Source organism: Eubalaena glacialis, chromosome 5, assembly GCF_028564815.1.
Source record: "Eubalaena glacialis isolate mEubGla1 chromosome 5, mEubGla1.1.hap2.+ XY, whole genome shotgun sequence".
NCBI classification, from domain to species: Eukaryota; Metazoa; Chordata; class Mammalia; order Artiodactyla; family Balaenidae; genus Eubalaena; species Eubalaena glacialis.
In genome coordinates, this window is record NC_083720.1 from 30,114,444 (window position 1) to 30,138,484 (window position 24,041).

Consider the following 24,041-nt stretch of genomic DNA (forward strand, 5'->3'; position numbering starts at 1 on the left):
GTATGTTACAAACCTCAGAGGTAAGAAAAGACTGATAAATTGGACAATGTAAAAATACAAGGTTCTGACATCAGCATGGTGGCAGCATGAGATGTTCCCTTTGTCTCTCCTATTCAACCTACAACTGGTAGAACATCAGTAACCCAACAAAGATGCTTCTGCCCAACACCCCAGGATGCCAGAGAATCCCAAACATCTATACATCTACAGATGGGTGGAACGGGACACATAGAGGAGGCAGAACCAGGAAAACAGGAAAGGTGGTGTCTGAGATCCCGGCTTCTCCCTACCGCGCCCCACACCATAGCAGCTGAGCCTACAGTCCCAGAGAACCCAGTAGCAGTAGGGGAGGCAGCACACACAACCCCAGCCTCCCTACTGCAGTGGCACCCATGGCCACAGGGAACTGGGCAACAGCAGCAGCGGGGCCTGTGACCCAGGTCCCTCCAGCCACAGAAGCACCTGTGACTCTGTCCCCCCCAACAGCAGTGGCACCGGCAAACCCAACAACCCCAGTCACAGCAGAGGTACTTGTGACCCCGGCTTTCCCCCTCCCCCGATGGCGGCAATGCCCAGGACCCAGGCAACCCTGGATATGGTGGAGGCACCCGCCATCCTGGTGCCCTACGTGGCAACGCCAGGAACAGCAGTGACAGCAGCAGCAGCAGGGCACCAGCAACCCTAGAGGCATAAGCAGCAACAAGGAGAGCACAGGGTGACAACTCTGGTAGAGGCATTAGAGGGTGGAAAGTGCCTATTCTCAAACATAGCCAAAGGCAGCTCAGGTAAGAGAAACCAGAAATTTGTGCTAAAGCCCCACCTACTGAAAAACAAAGAAAGGTCTCTAATTACCAATCTGTTGAATAGTTAGAATCAAGTAAAAAAAAGCTTTACCTAAAGAAAGGAGTTTGCTACTTCAAAGATGCCAGCAGAGAAACAACTCATCAAGCACCATGAAAAACCATGGTAACAGTATCACAGAAAGAAAATAACAATTCTCCAGAAGCCAAACTTAAAGTCACAGCAATAGCAATCTGATAAGAGAATTCAAAATAGAAAGGAACTATTTATGAGCTGTAAGAAAACTCAGAAAAGTAGCTCAATAAGCTCAAGAATAAAATTAATGAACAGAAGAAATCTCTTTGATATGTTACCAAAGAGATCAAAACTAAACAAAGAACCAAACAAAAATTCTGGAGCTGAAGAACTCAATAAATAAGATGAAGAATGCATTAGAAAGCATTGGAAATAGAGCAGACCATATAGAAGAGAGCATTAGAAAGCTCAAAGACAGGAAAAAAATGAAGAAATTCTATGAGGGCTATCCAACTCTTTTAGGAAGGGCTATCCAACTCTTTTAGGAAGGGCGACATTAGGGTAATGGGTATCCCAGAAGGAGACGAGAGGGAGAAGGGAGCAGAGAATTTATTTAAAGAAATAATAGCTGAGAACTTCCTAAACCTGGGGAAGAAACTGGATGTACAAGTCCATGAAGCTAAGAGAACATATAATTATTTCAATGCAAAAAGACCTTCTCCAAGACACATTATTTTAAAACTGTCAAAAGTCAATGACAAAAAAAAAAAATTAAAGGCAGTCAAGGGAAAAAACCTACAAAAGAACCCCCTTTAGGCTATCAGCATATTTCTCAGCAGAATCTCTAAAGGCCACGAGAGAGTGGAATGACATACTCAAAATATTGAAAGATAAAAACTGTCAGCTAAGAATACTCTGTCCAGCAAAGTTATCCTTCAGATATGAAGGAAAAATAAAGGCTTTCCCAAACAAACAAAAGCTAAAGGAGTTCATCACCACCAGACCTGCCTTACAAGAAATGTTGAAAGGAGCTCTTCTACCTGAAACAAAAAGGCAAACCACACAAAACTTTGAGTAAGGTGATAAATAGACAGACAGAATCATAAAAATGCAAATCTATATCAAAATAGGTTATTAAACAATTATAAAGGTTAAAGGGAAAAAAGCAGTAAAAAATAGCTACTTCAGGGCTTCCCTGGTGGCACAGTGGTTGGGAATCTGCCTGCCAATGTAGGGGACACGGGTTCGAGCCCTGGTCTGGGAAGATCCCACATGCTGCGGAGCAACTGGGCCCATGAGCCACAACTGCTGAGCCTGCGCGTCTGGAGCTTGTGCTCCGCAACAGGAGAGGCCGCGACAGTGAGAGGCCCGCGCACCGCGATGAAGAGTGGCCCCCACTCGCCGCAACTAGAGAAAGCCCTCACGCAGAAACGAAGACCCAACACAGCCAAAAATAATTAATTAATTAATTAATTAATTTAAAAAAAAATAGCTACTTCAACTTAGTAACACATTCACAACATAAAATAGGATAATTTGAGACAACCAGAACATAAAAGGGGAAAAGAAAAAGGACAGAACTGGTATAGGCAAATAGAGATAAAAGGCTATCCTCAGAAAAAGGACTGTTTTATCTATGAGACATTTTATACAAACCTTATGGAAACCACAAAATATAGATCTAGAGCAGAGACATGAAACAAAAAAAGAGAAAACTGAGGAAAACATCACAGAAAACTATCAAACTAAAATGGCAGACAAAAACACAAGGAAAAAGAAATAATGGAGATATAGAGCAAACAGAAAACAAAAGATAAAATGGCAGTACTAAGTCCTCATGTATCAATAATCAGTCTAAATGTAAAGGTATTGAATTCACCAATCAAAAGACACAGAGTACTGGATGGATTAAAACACAAAACTCAATTATATACTGCCTCCAGAAGACTCATCCCAGCTCTAAAGACAAACATAGATTCAAAATGAAGGGATAGAATATGATATTACAAGCAAATGGCAGCCAAAAGAAAGCAGGTGTAGCCACACTCATATCAGAATAAAAATAGACTTCAAGCCAAAAAAGGTAACAAGAGACAAAGATAGACATTGTATAATGATAAAAGGGGCAACACATCAAGAAGCCATACAGTTATTAATATATATGCATATACCATAGGAACATCAAAATATACAAAGCAAATATTAACAGAGCTAAAGAGAGAAATTGACAGCAACACAATATTAGTAGGGGGCTTTAACACCCCACTTACATCAATGGATAGATTATCCAGACAGAAGGTCATAAAGGAAACAACAGCCTTAAATGAAACATTAGTCCAGATGGACATAATAGATTTATACAGAACATTCCATCCAAATGCAGCAGAATACACATTCTTCTCAAGTACACATGAAACATTCTCAATGATAGTCATTATGTTAGAACACAAAACAAGTCTCAATAAATTTAAGAAGATTAAAAATCATATCAAGCATCTTTTCCAACCACAATAGTATAAAACTAGAAATCAACTACAGAAGAAAGCTGGAAAAATCACAAATATGTGGAGACTAAACAGCATGCTACTGAACAACTATTGGCTCAATAGAGAAATCAAAGGAGATTTTTTTTTTTTTTTGGCTGCATAGGGTCTTCGTTGCTGCACACGGGCTTTCTCTAGTTGCAGCGAGTGGGAGCTACTCTTCATTGCGGTGCGCAGGCTTCTCATTGCAGTGGCTTCTCTTGTTTCAGAGCATGGACTCTAGGCACACAGGCTTCAGTAGTTGCGGCATGCGGGCTCAGTAGTTGTGGTTCGCGGGCTCTAGAGCGCAGGCTCAGTAGTTGTGGTGCACAGGCTTAGTTGCTCCACAGCATGTGGGATCTTCCCAGACCAGGGCTCGAACCCGTTTCCCCTGCATTGGCAGGCAGATTCTTAACCACTCTGCCACCAGGGAAGCCCAAAGAGAATTTCTTTTAAACCTGAAGACAAATGAAAATGAAATATGACGTACCAAAATCTATGGGATGCAACAAAAGCAGGACTAAGAGAGATGTTTATAGCAAATACAGGCCTACCTCAAAAAAACAAGAAAATGTCAAATAAACACTAGAGCCTTACACCTAAAGGATCTGGAAGAAGAAGAAAAAGCAAATCCTAAAGTTAGTGGAAAGAAGGAAATGATAAAGATCAGAGCAGAAATAAATGAAATAGAGACAATACAAAATTCATTTTAGACAATAGAAAATATCAATGAAACTAAGAACTGATTCTTTGAAAAGTTAAACAATTGACAAAACTTTAGCTAGACTCACTAAGAAAAAAGAAGATTCAAATAAAATGAGAAATTAAAAAGGAAAAATTACAACAGATACCACAGAAATACAAAGGATTATAGAAGAATACTATGAACAGCTATACAGCAACAAATTGGACAACCTAGAAGAAATGGATAAATTAGAATCATACAACCTTCCAATACTGAATCATGAAAAAATAGAAAATCTGAATAGACTGATCACTAGTAAGGAGACCAGTTTTAACCAAAGAGGTGAAATACCTGTAACTGAAAACTGTAAGACATTGTTGAAAGAAATTTAAGACACAGATAAATGGAAAGATATTTCATGCTTATGGATTCAAAGTATCAATATTGTTAAAATGTCCATACTACTTAAAGCAATCTATACGTTCAGTGCAATCCCTATCAAAATTCCAATGGCATATTTCACAGAACTTGAACAAAAAATTCTAAAATTTGTATGGAACCACTAAAGACCCCGAATAGCCAAAGCAATCCTGAGAAAAAAGAACAAAGCTGGAAATATCACACTCCCTGATTTCAACTTATACTAAAAAGCTATTACATACTATTGGCAGTAAAACAGACACACAGATCAATGGAACAGAATTGAGAGCCCAGGAATAAACCCACACATATGTGGTCAATTAATTTACAGCAAAGGAGCAAAAGAACATACAATGTTCAATAAATGGTGTTGAACTGACAGCCACATGCAAAAGAATGATTCTAGACCACTGTCTGACACTGTACACAAAAATCAACTCTAAATGGACTAAAGACTTGAATGAACACCTGAAACCATAAAACTCCTAGAAGAAAACATAGGCAGTACATGCTCTGGCATCAGTCTTAGCAGTATCTTTCTGTATACGTCTCCTCAGGCAAGGAAACAAAAGCAAAAATAAACAGATGGGACTACAACAAACTAAAAAGCTCTGCACAGCAAAGTAAATCATCAACTAGACAAAAAGACAATCTACTGAATGAGAGAATATATTCGTAAATCATATATCCGGTAAGGGGTTAATAATCAAAATATGTAAAGAACTCATACAACTCAACAACAAAAAAACAACTCAATTAAAAAATGGGCAGAGGATCTTAATAGACATTTTTCCAAAGAAGACATACAGGTGGCCAATAGACACATGAAAAGAGGTTCAACATCACTAATTATTAAGGAATGCAAATCAAAACCATAACAAGATAACATCTCATACCTATTAAAATGGCTGTCATTAAAAAAGGCAAGAAATAACAAGTTTTGGCAAGGATATAGGGGAAAGGGAACCCTTACACACTGTTGGTGGGAATGTAGATTGGTGCAGCCACAGTGGAAAACGGTATGGTGATTACTCAAAAAATTAAGACTAGAATTACCATACGATCCACTTATTTCACTTCTGGGTATTTATCTGGAGAATATGAAAACACTAATTCAAAAAGATATATGCAACCCTATGTTCATTGCAGCATTATTTACAATAGTGAAGGTTGTGGAAACAACTAAGTGCCCATAGACAGATGAATGGATGAAGACGATGTGGTGTGTATATGTGTGTGTGTGTGTGTGTGTGTGTGTGTGTGTACACAGCCATTACAAAAAGATAAATCTTGCTGTTTGCAACAACATGGATGGGCCTTGAAGGTATTATGCCAAGTGAAATAAATCAGATGGAGAAAGACAAATAACATGATTGCACTCATATATGGAATATTTTAAATGAATAAACAAGCATTCAAACAAAACAAAAACAAGCCCATAGATACAGAGAACAGATTTGTGGTTACTAAAGGGGAAGGGGGTTGCGGGGAGCATAAAATGAGTTAAGGGGGTCAACTGTACGGTGACAGATTGAAACAAAACTTTTGGTGGTGAGCACACATAGTGTATACAGAAGTTGAAATATAATGTTGTACACAAACTCATATAATGTTTCAAATCAGTGTTACCTCAGCTAAAAAAAAATAGAAAGTTTTCTGTGTGATGTAAAAAAATAAAGGTCAAAATACAACAAACAGGTGAAATGTTTGCAACATGTATCAGAAGAGCTAATTTCCTTAATGTATGAAGAATTTCTCTGAATCACTGAGAATAGATGAATGATCCACTAGAAACACAGAGAAAACATGAGTAAACAGTTCACAACTTACAAATGGCTTTTAAATATTAAAAATGCTTAATCTCATTCATAATTAGAGCCAGTGTGAAATAAAACTATAATTAAATAACATTTTCACCTATCAAATTATACTACCTTTTCAAAACTTAAAAAATTAAGACAAAAGATTCCCCAAATATAAGAAATTATAAGGGCATAAGCTAATAAAATGGTTGTCATGCAGATAAATGTAGAATCCAAATGCACCAAGTAAAGATTGGGGACGGGCATCTATGCAGTTGCCCATGTGGAAAAATCTCTAAGCTCTTAGTTGATAATAAATGCAGTAAGGTGAAAGCTGAAAAACAATATTCTCAGTATGATTCCTTTCATGTAAAAATGTTTTTAAGTACCTTCACAAAATCCAAACAGTTTTATAATGTGGTATGTTTACAAAAACAAACAAAAGTATCTATTGGGATTTCAGACTGCCATAAAAGAAATATGTGATCCTGTTTAATGGAAATAAAGTAAATTTATTTATATAAATAAATTTTTATTTTTATTTATATAAAATATATTTACTATAAGTATAGTAAATCTATTTCCTCACATAGTAAATATAGGACAAGCTTTGGATTCATACATGTTTAAATTTCAATCCTTCCTATTGAAAGATTAGGATCAAGTAATTTAACATCTCTGATGTTTCATTTTCCTATCAGTAAAATGAGGTAACAATAATCCATTCTCAAAGTTTTGGAGGATTAAAGAGATAACGTGTAAAGCCCTTTAGCATGGGGCCTGGCACAGAATCTGTCCTTAATTAATGTCAATTCCCTTTCTCTTTCCCCTCCTCTCTCCTGGCCCCCTCCCCTTCCCTTCACATTAGACCACTTCCTTGTGAGAGTACTATATTGGCCTGAGAAGTTGGTGGGGAGTACTTATCAAGAGAGATAATGGGAGAGTTCTTAGCAGAGTTGAAGCTGTGGAATTTAAAACAGCTTGAGCCAGCCCCAGCAGAGCTTGGGAATAAAGGTGGGATAGAAAGAGCTGGAGTTCCAAGTAGAAAGAAGGGAAGAGGGCCCAAGAGAAGCAGTGCTGGACAAAGAGGCTCAGTAGCTCAGGTCAGCTGTAGGAACTTGCAGGAAATATTCACATCTGCAGCGTATTTTCAGAAATGTCTCCTTGGCTAGTGGGAGGAGGCTGAGAGGCAGATTAAGGAATCTCCCCTCAGAGCCAGAGTAGGAGCAATGGCCAGTGAGGAAACAAGGAAATCGGAGTCCCAGCTGGATCCAAGCAGGTCAGAGGACTGTGAGCTAGAGCCAGAAACCAAATTAGAGCAGTTGTCCTCTGACAACAGCTGAGGAACTGATGAGACCATGCATAACCTTTGTTTCTCAGCTGGCAGCACTGTTCTCAGGAGCCAGGAAAACTCAAAGGGAAGTAGATAAGTACCAGGGGAAATGGAAGTGCCTCTCTAAGAGTTTCCTAGCTATGGAGAGACAGAAATTGATTTTTTAAAATATCTCTTTACAAAGGAAATCAAAACTGCTTAGGGACATGAGGGAAGAAGGTTAGCAATTCCCAGCTTCTAGGAACAAAGGTCAATCTTATGACATGACCTCCTTAACCAGTATGAATTAGTTAAGGTTCTCCAGAGAAACAGAACCAATAGAATATGTATAGACATATAAAAGGAGATTTATCATAGGAATTGGCTCACACAATTATGGAGGCGAGTCCCACGATTTGCCATCTGCAAGCTGGAGAACAAGGAAAGCTGGTAGTGTAATTCAGTCTGAGTCCAAGGAGAACCAGAGGAGCAGATAATGTAAGTCCCAGGCTCAGTCCAAAAGCCCCAAAATGGAATGGGGGGCAGACGATGGTATAAATCTGGGTCCAAGTCCAAAGACCTAAGAACCAGAGCACCTATGTTCAAGGGCAGGAGAAGATGAATGTCCCAGGACAAGCATAGAGCAAATTTTCCCCTTCCTCCACCTTTTTGTTCTATTCAGGTCCTCGAATGACTGGTCCTGAAAACAAAACAAACAACCCAATTGAAAAATGAGTCAAAGACTTTATCAGACACCTCACCAAAGAAAATATACAGATGACAAATAAGCATGTGAAAAGGTGCTCCACATCATATGTCATCAGGGAAATGCAAATTAAAACAACTATGAGATACCACTACTCATCTACTACAAAGGCCAAAATCTGGAACACTGACAACACCAAATGCTGGCGAGAATGTGGACCACACTAACGCTTACTCATTGCTGGTGGGTGTGCAAAATGGTATAGCTACTCTGGAAGACAGTTTGGTGGTTTCTTACAAAACTAAACATACGCTTACCATATGATCCAGCAATCATGCTCCTTGGTATTTACTTACCCAAAGGAGTTGAAAATTTATGTCCACACAAAAACCTGCACACAGACATTTATAAGAGCTTTATTTGTAATTGCCAAAACTTGGGACCGACCAAGAAGTCCTTCAGTAGATGAATGGATAATTAAGCAGTGGTACATACAGACAATGGAATATTATTCGGCACTAAAAAGAAATGAGCTATCAAACCATGAAAAGACATGGAGGAACCTAAAATGCATATTACTAAATTAAAGAAACCAATCTGAAAAGACTACATACTATATGATTCCAACTATGTGACAGCCTGGAAAAGGCAAAACTATTGCTAAAAAAAAAAAAAAAAAAGACAATCAGCCCAAAACGGAGTCACATATGCTAAGCCCCACATCACCAAACCAAGACTTAACTTACAGTTTCAACTCTCCTAGAAATGGAATCTTAAACCAATTGGTCAGGAATTAGCTGATGAGCCCTAGTTTGGTAATCTGCCTGATAGACCCCTGCCATCCTCTAAAGGACAGTAACTTTGCAATAACCAACCTGCTTTTTTGCCTAGTATAACTTCCTTTTTCCCACTCTCTTCTGCGTAAAAGTCTTTCATTTTGCACATTTCCTCAGAGCTCCTTTCCATCTGCTAGATTGGATGCTGCCTGATTCAAATTGATTTTTGCTCAAATAAACTCGTAAAATTTTTAATATGCCTCAGCTTATCCTTTAACACTATGAAGACAATAGAAAGATCAGTGGTTGGCATGAGTGGGGTCAGGAAAGAGAGTAATGAATAGGCAGAGCACAGAGGATTTTTAAGGCAGTGAAAATACTCTGCATGATATTATAATGATGAATGTATGTCATTATACATTTGTCCAAACCCGTAGAATGTACACCAGCAGTAAACCCTAAGGTAAACTATGGACTTTGGGTGGTTATGATGTGTCAGTGTAGGTTCATCCTTGGTAAAAAGTGTGAGTGATGTTAATAATGGGGGAGGCTGTGCATGAATGGGAGAAAGAGGTAGACAGGATCTCTGTACCTTCCTCACAATTTTGTTGTAAACCTAAAACTCCTCTAAAAATTTTAAGTCTCTGTAAAAAATAAAATAAAAAAACATTGTTAACCTATTAGATTGTTAAAGATTAATAAGATTTATAGTACCTAGTTGGTAAAGATATGAGAAGACAGCATTGTCATATAACTTTCATAGAACTGCATTATGGAGCAATATTCTTGGGGAGCAAATAGGAAATATTTTGCAAAATGTAAATGATGTATAGACCGTTTATCAGCAACTTCTAAAAACTTTTCTGACAATTTTTAAACAAATGGTCTGAGATAAATGTAGAAATTTTAATTGCAATATCGCTGTAATCACACACGGACACACACACACAACCAAAACAAGACCAGCCTAAATGTTCATTCATAAAGAAATAGTTAAATAAACCATGGTATACTGGAATAATGTGAAGCCATGAAAAAGAATGAGTTAAGATTTTCATGTACTACTAAGGAAGGATCTACAGGAGACATTGTTCAGTGAAAAAAAAATGAATATGCAATGCAGTATGATTTCATTTGGTTTAAATATATATGTATATATGTATGTTGATGCACAGAAATTTTCTGGAAGGATAAGAATATGAGCATTATAGTATAATTCTATTTATAATATGCATAGAAAATTTCTGGATAGATGGAGAAGATACTATTAATAGTGATTTCCTCTGGAGGAGCAAGGCTGAGTCAAGGAAGAATGAGGTCATCTTAGTTTTTATTCTATATCATTCTGTATTGTTGAAAGTTTTTTATCATATGCATGTATTGCTTTTATTACTAAAAATATATTTTTAAATGTTTGTTAGTTATATTTCACTGGTCAGTTTTCTTTTGGATTATTAGAGTTTCATTATTATTTCACATTTATCTGTCATACTCATGAAATATGAGTTTGTCTTTCTCTTTCCCTTTCCCTGTTAGCCTTTGACTTTTTGCTGATATATACATACATATATATGAGTATAAAATAATAGGGCTCAGTGAAAAGTGTATTCACCATGTAACCAGACTCAGATCAAGAGATAAGAAACTGTGCTAAACATGGATGTGGGAAAGAAATGCATTAGCAGAAGGGAAATATAAATAACACTCAATAAGTAAAAGAAAAAAATCAGTAAATAATGTCAGAGAAGAGGTGAGCTTTTGTCAGAAACTTATCTAACGCTAAGGCACATCATTAAAATGTCTAACACAGTGGCAAAATAATGATAGTTTAGCAGGAACTTTGTACATGATGTGATTGTAAGATGTGAGAAATATATTTATATGTCTGTATGAGAGTGTATTATTTATATATTTATGTATTAGCAGTATATGCCACAAAAGAATTCTTTAGCTGCATCAAGTTTTTCAATGGTATCGTTTCTGATACTCATTTACATCTCATCTAAGTGATTTTTTTGGTAGAAACTAAAACATTTATAAGTATTATGGACAATTTAAAATAAATGTCTTTTTAAGTTAAAAAAAAAAAAAAAAGAAACAAGCACTACCAGCACCCAAAACCCCCTCTTACCCTTTTAATTTTATTTACAGTTTTTGAAGAAGAGTCTCCCTTGCTTTGGTTTTCAAACTTAGTGCTCTGTTCCTTTGAAAATTCTTTTTTTTCTTTTGTGCATGTAAAATCTTTCTTGATCTAGAGATAAAATGAATATTCACTCATATTTTTGTCTAGTATTAGTAGCATTTTGTTTTTTTACATTACTCCGCTGGAGTTTGTGTAAAATGTCGATAAGAATTTCAATTAAATTGTTTTGCTGAATAGCCAATCTTACAAAATCTTTTGTTCCTGGGAGAACACAGCTAAGAGAATTTAACCAACTTCATTATCCTAAATACACCATAGCACAAGAATCATCATTTTAGTTTAAGGAGAAAAGAAGGACCTCCCTGAAGTATTGATCATGGCTGCCCAGTACTGGGAAAAACAGCAGAAACATTTGTAATGGTGTAAAATAGTATGCATCCTTATGGTACAGTTTAAAAGTGAATCAGGGACTTCCCTGGTGGCGCAGTGGTTAAGAATCCGCCTGCCAATGCAGGGGTCATGTATTCGATCCCTGGTCCGGAAAGATTCCATATTGCCATGGAGCAACTAAGCCCGTGTGTCACAACTACTGAGCCTACGCTCTAGAGCCTGTGAGTCACAACTACTGAGCCCACATGCCACAACTGAAGCCCATGCGCCTAGAGCCCGTGCTCCACAACAGGAGAAGCCACCGCAATGAGAAGCCCACGCACTGCAATGAAGAGTAGCCCCCGCTCGACGCAACTAGAGAAAGCCTGCGTGCAGCAACGAAGACCCAACACAGCCAAAAAAAGAGTGAATTGAACTTTGTACATACATATTTAGACATAGCTATACAGATGTTCTGAGAAGGGGCAGAAAGGGCCTTGGCTAAACATTATCCCAACAATGTTAAGTAGACGAGAAAATTGAAAAAAGGGCACTGCCCGGACTATGGTGCATCAAAAGGGCAGCCTCTGATGTTTTCTGGGATAGAGACCACAAGATTATCCACAAATAAGCTGGGAGAGAGTTAAAAGATTGGCTCAGTGAGGCAGTTTAGCCACAAAGCACAAGAAAAATACACAAACAAGAAGTCAAAATCTGTATTCTAATTCTTTTTCCGCTCCTTACAAGCCACATGACCTTTAACAATCCAACTTTTCAAACTTGAGTTTTCTCATCCCTAAAAGGGACATGAAAATATCTGTCCTGCCTGTTTCACAGGGTTAACAAAGAATTAAACTGAAGATTTCAAAATGCTACATAAAGGATAGGATCACAGCACCAGTGTGGGAATCCTCTTTGCACCAGTTTCCCCACATGCAGGAGGGTTGTACTTACCAGTTGAGTGGGAGGATGTTGGGTCAGGTGATGGATTCATCTGCCTAACAGGCTGCGGAACAAGAATTTCAGGAAGTGAGAAGAGTCATTTGAGGACAAGTTTGAAAATTTTGAGAACTTTATTTCTGTGCTTTCCTTCCCAATGGGAAGGGATCATTCTGAAGCTGTAATGGAAAGAACATGGACTTTGGAGTCATGCCAAAATTCAAATTCTGGCTCTGCTCTTTTCTATCTATATTACATTAAGCATGTTTATTAACCTCTGTCTAAACTTCATTTCCATCTTGTAAAATGGGGGAAAGAGCAATACTTTTTTTTTTTTAAATAAATTTATTTTATTTATTTTTGGCTGAGTTGGGTCTTTGTTGCTGTGCGCAGGCTTTCTCTAGTTGCGTCGAGCGGGGGCTACTCTTCGTTGTGGTGCGCGGGCTTCTCATTGCAGTGGCTTCTCTTGTTGCAGAGCACGGGCTCTAGGCGTGCGGGCTTCAGTAGTTGAGGCTCGTGGGCTCTAGAGCGCAGGCTCAGTAGTTGTGGCACACGGACTTAGTTGCTCCGCAGCATGTGGGATCTTCCCGGACCAGGGATTGAACCCGTGTCCCCTGCATTGGCAGGCGGATTCTTAACCACTGTGCCACCAGGGAAGCCCAGAGCAATACTTTTTTCATAGAGTTATAAGGACATAATGCCTAGCACAGCTTAGGCACTTAACAATCAGTTTCTGTAATTTCTATTCATATTTTCCTCTACCTATTTATAAATAGAAGATTTGTTATTTTAATATCAATAAATTAAATTTGATAAATATGAACAAGAGATGCCGCTATGATGGTCACAAGGATATTAATATACCCCCTCATACTCTAGAGCAGGGTTTCTCAACAGTAGCAAGGGTGACATTTTGAGAGGGATCATGTTTTGTGGGGGCTGTCCTGTGCACTGCAGGAGGTTTAGCAGTATCCCTAGTCTCTACGCAGTAGATTCCAGTGGCATCCCCCCAGTCATAACAACTAAAAATGTTTCCAGATATCGCCAAATGTCTCCTGGGGGAACAGTTGCCCCCAGTTGAGAACCACTGCTCTAGGAGACTTTTCTGGGTACGAAGGGGAAGATAGGAAATAGTTCCATCAAGGACAGGGCAATGGGAAGAAGACAATCAGAGATTTAGGGTCAGCTACAAGTAAGGTTTTCCACGGTACAGTATAGAACTGGTTTTCACTTAAGCTGAATATTTACCCAGTAGTAAGTTAATACAAGGGATGAATTAGATGGATGTTCGGTTCAGCACAGAGCTTAAAAGTTTAGATAAGATGACTCTTTATAGGAGGCTCACTTAAATATTAGCTATCAGCAAAACTACCTGAAACATTAGAACATAGCCTATGCTCACGACAGGAGATTTTGGTAGTTTGGTTTGTCTGAGTCAAAACCAGGAAATAATTAGATACAGTTAGGTCCTCTAATAGTGTGGAGGACATTTTCTAGAAGGAGACTAGAACAGATATTTTCTCTATCCTCATGTGTCTTAAATGAAGAGCTAGACCTTAAATAATGATATTAATAAACATAAAATTTTAAACGGAAATAAGTGTTCAAAGAAAATTTCAGGGAGCTATGAGTGAAGAGCAAGGGTGCTTAACACTTGCTCAGAGACTAGTTTGGAAAATATGGTACATGGCTCTTCCCTAGGGGGCTTTTTGCTATCCCTTGTGACACGTAGAAATATTTTCATTCAATTAAAAAATATTTATTGAAAGCCAAGTGATGAGTTAGATGTTGAAAATACACAAAGTAAAAAGACATTGTCAATTTCCATACTCTCTCCCTCAGTGATCTCTTCTAATCCCAAGGCATTGAATACCTCCTGCAAATTGATGACCCCCCAAAGTATATTTCCACCTTGGATCTCTTCAATTGCCTTCACAGCAGGTGAAACTGCATTTTTAATGGAGAACTTTCTTTTCTTCCCCAACCTACTTCTCCCTCAGCCTTCTCCGTCTCAGTCAATGGTAATGCCATCCATCCTTTTGCTCAGGCCAAAACATTTGTAGTCATCCTTCACCCCCTTTTTTTTCTCACAACCCATATCCAATCCATCAACAGAGTCTGTCATCCTTGCATTCAAAATATTTACAGAATCCATCCACCTCTCATCACCCTCACTGCAAATACCCTGGCCCAAGTCACCATTATTGTTTTCTTGGATTATTACTATGGCCTCCTAACTGGTCTTCCACCTTCTGTTTGTGCCCCCTTCCGTCTATTCTCAACACAACATGCAGAGAGAACCCTTTAAAATATAATCAGGTCAAAATATAAGTCAAAGTTCTGACTATAGCCCTACATGCTCCCGCGTGAGCTTACCTCCAGCTGTAACCAAAAGCGGGGTCCAGCTACTTGCTGCTCAAAAGCCAATAAAGAGGCAAGGTTGGTGGAAAGGAAAGTTTGCTTTATTTTGGATGCCAGCAACCGAGGGGGGGGGGGCACAGAAGACTGTCCGAAGGCCGACGCCCCCACTGACAATCAGGGGGCAAGAGCTTTTATGGACAGAGGGAGGGGGCTACATGCAGAAGCAGCACAGTCAGCTCTGACAGTCATCTTGAAATTGGTCATGGGTGGTCTGATCAGCATCATCTTGATTGTTTTAAGTACAGTTAATCTTCAGTTCCAGGGTCAGTTTGTTCCCATTTCCTTGAGGCCAATTCTTGGAATCTTGGCAGCTTATGTCATGGCTACAGGCTGGTCATCATGTAGTTAACTTGTTCCACCTGGTGGAGGCTTCAGTATCTACAAGACAGCTCCCAGGATATGGCTCAGAATATTATCTATAGCCCTTGAGATGGAACTAAAGGTCCTTCACTAATCTTAATGACTCAACTATTATTAGTTAATCTTGTTGGACTGTTTTCCTTTGTTTCTGCGTTTTTTCACTTCTCTCATTAAACTTATTCTTTGGCTAAAAGTTTTTCCACAGACAAAAAGCAGGCAGAGGACATGGGGGGAAGGACCAGATAGTTCTGCTCCGTTTCACAGTCACCTCTTTGATTTCATCTATTTCTTCTCTGCCCTTTGTTTTTCTCTTTGCTCATACTCTCAAATCATACTGGCCTCCTTCCTGTCATTCAAACATCAAGCACCTTCTTGCTTCAGGGTCTGCACACTTGCTATTCCTTCTTACAAGAATAATCTCTGCTGTATTTCAAATACCTCAGTCACTCACCTCTTTCGGGTCTACTCAAATGTCACCTACTCGGGAAACTGCTCCTGGGGCACCCTATCTAAAATTTCAACTCCCCTTCTGCTAACAATTTTAATTCCCATTCCTTGATTTATTTTTCTCAAATATACTGTATATTTTATTTTTTTTAATCTTGGTTATTATCTGTCTCCCCTGGGTTGCAGATGACCTTCATGGACCCTAGGCATTTTTGCTTTCATGAGCCTCTTCTTGCACCAAAAAATATCAAAAATGGACTGTATTGGTATAAAGTAAAATATAATCCAGGCTCAATTCATTATTTTATATTCTTTTTCTTCTGATTTTAAAAGAAGTTAAAACAAACAATTTTGTGGGTCCTAAGCACTGTGTTTACTCTGCCTAATAGTTGTCAGCCCTGGTCTCCCCAAATAGAATGTAAACACCATAAGAACAGAGATGTTTTTCAGTATTGTTCAATGCTGTGTCCCCAACCCCTCAAATAGCACCTGGCACATAGTAGACACTCAATAAATACTTGTTGAATGATATAATGAATGAATGCATGACCTTTGGATGCTTAGGCTTGTGGGGAATATGCCCTGCACATTGTTACCTTTCAGTAACATCAAACTGTAGTTCATTAATCTTAAAGCATGAAGGCCTTAACACCACCAGTAAATGGCTTTTTGAGAAAACTGCCATATTTTACTGAGTTTTGACCAAGCACAGAGCCAGTCTGTAGAGTACAAGCTTTCAGGGCAAGTGCACCATGCCCTTTACTCTGTATATTTGATACAACCCTGAGGCTTCAGTCTTGTAAATAACATAAATTGCTTTAAACCAGGTGATATGAGAGTCAGTGGCATTCCCTAGACTTTGCTAATGGATATCAAGAGGTCTGCTTCTTCAAGGCACCCCTCTCTGTTGTAGACTTGTTACTCTGAACCCTTGAAACCACAAGTAGAGCTTTGGTAGCTGAGCAAGTGTTGACAAGTGTCGGTACATCTAAACTGGCCTGCGGACATCTTATAGAGACTATTTCCTGAGTTCTGCTGACCCTATTGCCAAGTGTGCTTTGCTTCAGACAGTTTCATTTTAGAAGGTGTCGTTTTAAATGTCTGTGACGTGAAGTGATGCTGCCTCATCAGTGTGGGCCTCTAAAAACATCAATTGTGTTCAATTGTGAAATGTCTTTAAAGGTTTCATTTCAAACTATACATATAAAGCAATTCTGCAATGTGTCCCCAAGGAGATCTAAACCAGAGAGTTGAGGTTGATGGAGTGACAGCCAGCAATGTCCTCTCTAGGTGATACATAATATATAATAAATTAAAATCCTTTCACCTCCAAAATGACAAGTTTACCTGGTATGTCTATCTTGGGTGATGTTTATATGTTCTGTAAAATATGAGATACTCAGCAGGTTTCTTTCAAACTCTCACTTTGTTTTGTAGCAAGGGTCCCAATCTAACTTATTCTATGTTTACCCCAGAATTCAGATGAAGTGAGCCATCATGAGAAGAAAGTACCAAGGCTCACAAGTTTCAAGAACTATGAGGAAGTTTCTAAAGGAAGAAAGGAATCGAAATTGGGCACATTTGTCCTATGTTTATTTTCTTCTCCCGCACCATAGACAAAAATATAGGTTCACCTATTTTGTTCACTGATGTGTCCCTAAAATCTAGAACAATATGTATACATTGTAGGTGCTCAATAAATATTTGTTGAATAACTGAATGAATTGCATTTCTATCCAGTCCCCACAGATTCCTTTGAATTGTAGCATGAGGGAGCTACAGAAAAGAAAACATTAGAACTGTTAAGCAAACTTTCTGAAAGCACAACACAGCTGCTGCATTGGTGACAGAAGTTTGAACAATGGCCAGGGACAGGGATGTTGGCTTCAAAAGGTAGCACCCTTATACCAACAACAATGTTCTTGGCTTCAAGTGTGGCAGATATAAGCAAAAGTAATAGTTGACATTGGAGATCATGTCCTCAGTGGCCATTAGCAGGAGATCTGCTGCTTTTAATAGTAATGAGCGCCATCACCCTTGAAAAGCAGAGCTGAGAAGAGGAAAAAATGAATCCCACAGAGTACCCAAGAAAACTAGTTCATGACTCATGGACCCCAAGCATCAAACTTCTTTATGCTGTAAGGTAGTTGCTCTTAAGCACCAGGGGCTGTCTTTAATTGGTTGTTGAACTTGAAAGTTGATTTGCCCTTCCTGTAGCCATCCGGCTTTCTTTTTAAAACAGTATTCTAATCATGGTGATAGAAGATGTTTTGTAATGAGTACTGATAACATGAAACAACACACTATTCTTTTATCGAGACAAAATTACTCTGGGCTAACCCTGCCCTGTGACACTACTTCACATAGTGTCAGAGACTCAAAAGGAACCAAACTGAACCACAATATGTTTTGACTTATAAGCACCCCTGATGTCTCATACCCCTTCTCAGGTAACATGTGCATTTTCACAAGGACTATCTGGAAACAACATCTGTTTCTTTATTGTTTAATCCCAAAGACAAATTTGAGAAAGAAATGAGTAGCCAGTCTGGAATGGACGACAGCTCAGTGATAAGCGGTTTGGGGAGGGACTCTCAAATGAGGATTCTTCAGTGTTGCTGGCAGCACACCACTCGACCCATCTATAGGGGCAGTCCTAGGATTATAATCACTTGTGTCTTTTCTCTCTTCTCCCTCATACAACAAAATTTAGCCATGAATAAATCCAGTTAGGACTTGAGAGCAACACAGTGACCTTCTTTTTTACTGAGAGAGTCTGTTGGATCCTTAAGAACTAGTCCTGTGCTAGAACCAAATACACAGGTCTTGGGATGAGAAGAAGAGCAGCTAGTGGAGCTGGAGAACGAGCCCTAGGGAGGCTGCCACCTGGAGTGCTGTCCCTTTCATGAGCCCTTAACTTGCCCTTGGAGATAGGAGGACAATCTGGAGGATTAAATAACAACATGAAGAAAATAATAATAGCCACAAACAAGACACAGGAAAACTGTGACATAGAAGCCAAGGGATGCATGTGTTTTGAGAAAGAAACTATCAACAATGTAGAATGTGCTGAGAGGACAAATAACATGAGGCCTTATATTGCCCAGTAAATTTAGAGATATGGAGGTCTTGAGAAATAGGGAGAGGACAAACCAGGTGCGACAGAAATGGGTCGGTTGTCTTCCAATGCCCATTCTCCCCTTTCTCTTTGGTAACTGAATTTTTAGCTGGACACATGACACGCAGAATAAAAACTCCATTTGCCAGTCCCACTCTGTCCCTGCAGCTAGGTGTGGCCATGTGATAAAAAGCACTAAGATGTAAGTAAAAGTGTCTTGGGCCAGCTGCCAAGCACATTCCTTAAGAGCCAGCTAACACATGTCTTTTGCCACTTCTTCCCCCTTTCTGCATCCTGTTGCCTGAACATGAATATAATCATGCAAAATCAAGTTAGCTCATGAAGGCCATGCCCAAGGTATAGAAGACCAGAAAGATAGAAGCAGCCTTAAATTCTAGGGACTTTCGTGGAGCTGAGCTTCTTTGCCAGCCTTGGATTGCCTACCCCCAGACCTTTGTGATAGAGAACAATAAAATTCCATTTTATTTAAGCTACTGTTATAGCCATATCTAATAATTTCTGAAGCCATGGTCAAAAAGGTATCTCATACACGTCATGGCCAAAGCATAACTCTTGGCCTTCCTCCCCCAAAGTCTGCTTCTCACATATTCTGCCCCATCTCAATTAATGATATCCTATAAACCCAGCTGCTTAGGCCAAAAATTAAGCATCATCTTGATTTCTCTCACAGCTTAATTTAATCCACAGAAGTCCTATCAGCAGAACCGTCAGTAAACACCATGATTGCAACTATTTCTCCCACTCCACCCCTACCTCTTCAGTACAGGCCGTTAGAATTTCCCTCCCAGATCACTGCCACAGCTTTCTTTCTAGTCTTTATGCTTCTACCTTTCCCTCTATTATCCATTTTCTATGAAAGATTTGAAATGATCTATTTAAAAATGTAAATCAGGTCATAACTGAGTTCTCATCAAACCCATCCAATTAGTTTTCCTTCATACTTTGAGCAAAATTTCAAGTCCTTGCCATGATCCACATGGACTTCCACAGTATGCCCCTGACTACCTCCCGATTTCATCTCTTACCAGTCTCCTCCTAGCTCATGCCGTTCAAGTTATGTTGGCCCTCCTGCTGTTCCTTGAACATCCTACTTCATGAAGATATACACACACTTCTAAGCCTTGGGTTTTTGAAGAGCAGTTATTACATACTAATTGCTGTCCTTGTTTTGTCTTATCTGTCAGCAAAAGTCTCACCACTTATCCCCAGAAGCCTCTCCTGTCTCAACTGCCTTTGCCAACAAGCTCTTAAGACTGAGTGAACAGTTCAGTATTTACTGAACACTTAATTTGTGTCAGAGGAGCTTACAGATATTATCTGTTATTAAATAGAGAATATCATTATTTCTATCTTCTAGATGAGAAAACTAAGAATTAAATAAGTTAGGTGCTGTGCAAGACATGAAGAGTTAGGGATGTCAACCCAGGTGTGTGTCCCCCTTGAACATCAGTGTTATATGTAACTCTGGTGTTCATGTACCAGTGACGAGGAAAATCAAGCCAAGAGAAACTCTGCATCTAGGAGTTCAAATCCAGAGAGGAGGAATCAAAGGCCTCATTTCTCATGGGAATGAATCTTCTGTTTCCTGGAAACCATAACGAAAGTGGCAAGACTGAATAGAAGGCTTTGGAAAAAACAAAGGGAAACTATTTTCCTATCTTAGTTTGAACTGTCATCATCCTAAACTTACTTAATCTGTCTCACTTACCAAGCTCTAAGACGACTGCCCCACTCCAGTTGGGCTATAAGATCAGATAAAGTGCCTTTTAAATATATTAAAAGAGCCTGGACACCAAACTAGTTGACTAAGATATAAATCTAAACCAAACATTGATACAGGACAATTATGTTCTGCAAAAGTAGTTATTTCAACATTATGCTATCTAGTTATAAAAAGGAGTGGTGGAAATTGATCTATTAAAGATACATCTACAATCTATATCTATATCTTTCTCCTATTGTTTCTGTTTCTCTGGAGAAGCCTGACTAATACTGTGACACTATCATAGGCATTGGGGCCTCCTCGGGTCTGAATTGCTCCAGATTGTCTTCAGTCAAAACCAGCTTCATTTAATTTGCCATGTTAGGCTCTGTAAAGAAAAACAACTGTTTTTAAAACAGTGATTTACTTTTGATTTGTAAAAATCACATGTAACAGTTGCACCTGGAATAATAGCTTATAAATAGTAGGCATGCAGTAAATATTTGTTAAACATTTATTAGACTACATAACTTATGGCATCTATGGTTACCTAATGGCATCATATCCTAATTGCTAAGAAGAGAATGACTTCTGGAGAGCTTAAGCTAGAAATCTAAAGTTAAAGTCAGAGCCAAAATACCGTGTGTTATAGAGAAGTGGTGGCATTATGGAAATTGGAGATCCAGAGTATAGCCACAGTTTTTCTCTTCTTGAAAAATAATTTTCTTCTGAAAAATCAAGTGTTTCAAAATACATTGCAAGGCCAAGAGATTTATTTATAGCAACATTTTTTCTTCATAACTACAATACCTAATTATAGTTAACTTATAGCCATGATAGATTTGTTCCTATAAACTAATAAATACTAGTGCTAGGATTTAGAACTGCTGAACCAGTGCAGGCTGATTGATTTAAGGCATATGCATCCTCATGTGAATAATGGCCTCATACAGGCCATTATCTCTAGCAGAGGTAGAGCTGAATGGTCAGGAATTGATTACAGTATTCAAAATAATGTCAGCTTTCTTTAATTATAGGATAGAAGTTATTGAAGCAAAGAGTGGTGCTTTGGTGGAACCAAAGGCCAAAGGACAAGGTCTCTAATAATAAAATGAAAGTTATCTCAAAAACGAAGAAAACACTAGAGATATCTTAAGGAAGAGAAAATTTCATGATATTTATTTCTAGGCCAAGTCCAAATAAACACTTACCTGTGCTACCATTACAAAGCTACATGGTTTCCTGGTTAGAAGCTATACATGATACTCATGGGGAAACAGCTTTGTCATTTAATTAGGCATTTAGTCAGGTAATTGCAAGAAGTTGGGGGTTCTCTCCATTTCCAAATAATAAAAATATTAAAAGGCAATTGACACCTAATTTTAATATTTTTAAAATGCTTTCTTATTGAGTTCCCCTCAACCCTACAGAAATTTTAAAACTGGGGAAAATATAAGAAATGACTGCTTTTAGACATTGGCAGCACAAAACTGTGCTTCCTAAAAGAGGGGATACCAAAACGATGAGCCTTACAATAAATCCCCAGCTTTCTGCCTAGAGGGACTTTCCAACCTGGGGTACAAGGAGGTACAAGAGCTGAGCTGGCCATCCATGGGGTTCAAAGGCAAGACAAGTGCCTACCTTTAAGGAGCAGTAGCTTCTACATCTGACTCCTCTTCTGCATTTCAAATCCCATTGCCTTGAGGCCCTTACATTTTCTGAATTACTGAAGTTTCTTCCCTAATTATCTTCTTCCTTTCATTTTCACCCCTAAAAATCTATCCTTGAAATTTATGTCAGACTGATTTTTTCTAAAAAATAAATTTAGTTGCAATTCTTCCAATTAAAATTATTCAGTGACTCCCTCTGCCTTTGGGATTAATTGAAAATATTAGCACAGAACATAATTTTAGTGATCTAGGTTCTATTAATTATCACCCCCACCTATCTACTCTGCCTTACTTTTCCACCTCCACAATATCTGACACTCCATTCTTACTGGTAGTTGCCTAAATAGGGAATTCTTTCACAAGCCCACGGCCAGCTTATGGCACACAAGGACCATGAAACATCCCACAGGACCCCATACTTACAAGGGTTCTGCACTTGCTTTAAGGTTCTGCTGTCAGCATCTTGAAATTCTTAATTTTTTTGTAAGATGATTTTACTGGGCCCCACAAATTATGTAGCCAGTCTTTTCTAGTTTTATAAATGCTGTTCTCTTTGACTGGAATTCACACACACACACACACACACACACACACACGCCACTAGCACTGTGGAGAATGGGGTGATAAAGTTTGAGTGAAATGTGTAAAGCACTGGGGCACTTGGATTTGAGTTTTGGCCCTATCAGATTTTAGGTCTTAACCTCTCTTAACTTGTTTCATTACCTGTAGGGGATTAAAATATCTTTTCTGCTTACCTTACAGAGCTGATAAAAGGATTGGCTTAGAGAGTGTACAAGTTTTTAAACAGTAAAATACAGAGAGGGATTTTAACTGTATCACCACATCTTAATTGGCTCACTTGTTTTAGTTAATATCAAGTAATCCCCATTTCCAGGAGGAAAAAATATGATGTCAAAACAAATTATTTCTTATACTCCAACAAAAACTGAAATTTAGGTGTTTGAGATTATGTAAGATCCTTTTATAAAGTAAGTTTTAAGATGGCCTCCAAAGGCCTCTGCCTTTAATTATAACTTGGAGAATACCACAAATGAATCAAAACAATCACAGATTCTTACAGTATAAAGGGGAAAAGTTGAATATGCAACCTGGTGAGTACACCCTGTCATTTTACCTTCCAGAAATTTCCTCTCAGCAAAGTAACTCACAGCAGCTTACCCTTCAAAAAGTTCCCCAGCAAGAGAGTAGAATGCTCTGGGGAAAATGTTTTTTGACATAATATTCAAATATGCCTTATAAAGATATATACCTAGGGGTTGAAATTCAAAATTAAGTAGACAGAGATCTCCTTAAAGCAAGGGTTATTGAATAGTATGAGACTCTTGAAGTGACATGAATTTTTATAAATAAGATTTTGGTAAAAGAAGACAGGGAGAGAGAAGCTGTTTTTGGAATGCTGACTGTATGTCAGGATAGGTGCTTTCAAATACATTTTCATTAATCTTATCTTAGAATTTAATTTGAAAAATCTTAATGGAAATAAATTTGGAAAAAATAGGATATGAAAAGTAGAATTATTCTATTTTGCTAGAGAAAGATGAATATAGATGTAAAAATCTTCAACAAAATACTAGCAGAGTGAATTCAGTAGCATATTAAGAGGATTATACATCCTGACTAAGTGGGGTTTATCCCAAGAAAGCAGTATAATATGCCACAGTAATAGAATGGAGAATGGACTTCCCTGATGGTCCAGTGGTTAAGACTCCGTGCTTCCACTGCAAGGGGCACAGGTTCGATCCCTGGTCAGGGAACTAATATCCCACATGCATGCAGTGTGGCCAAAAAAAA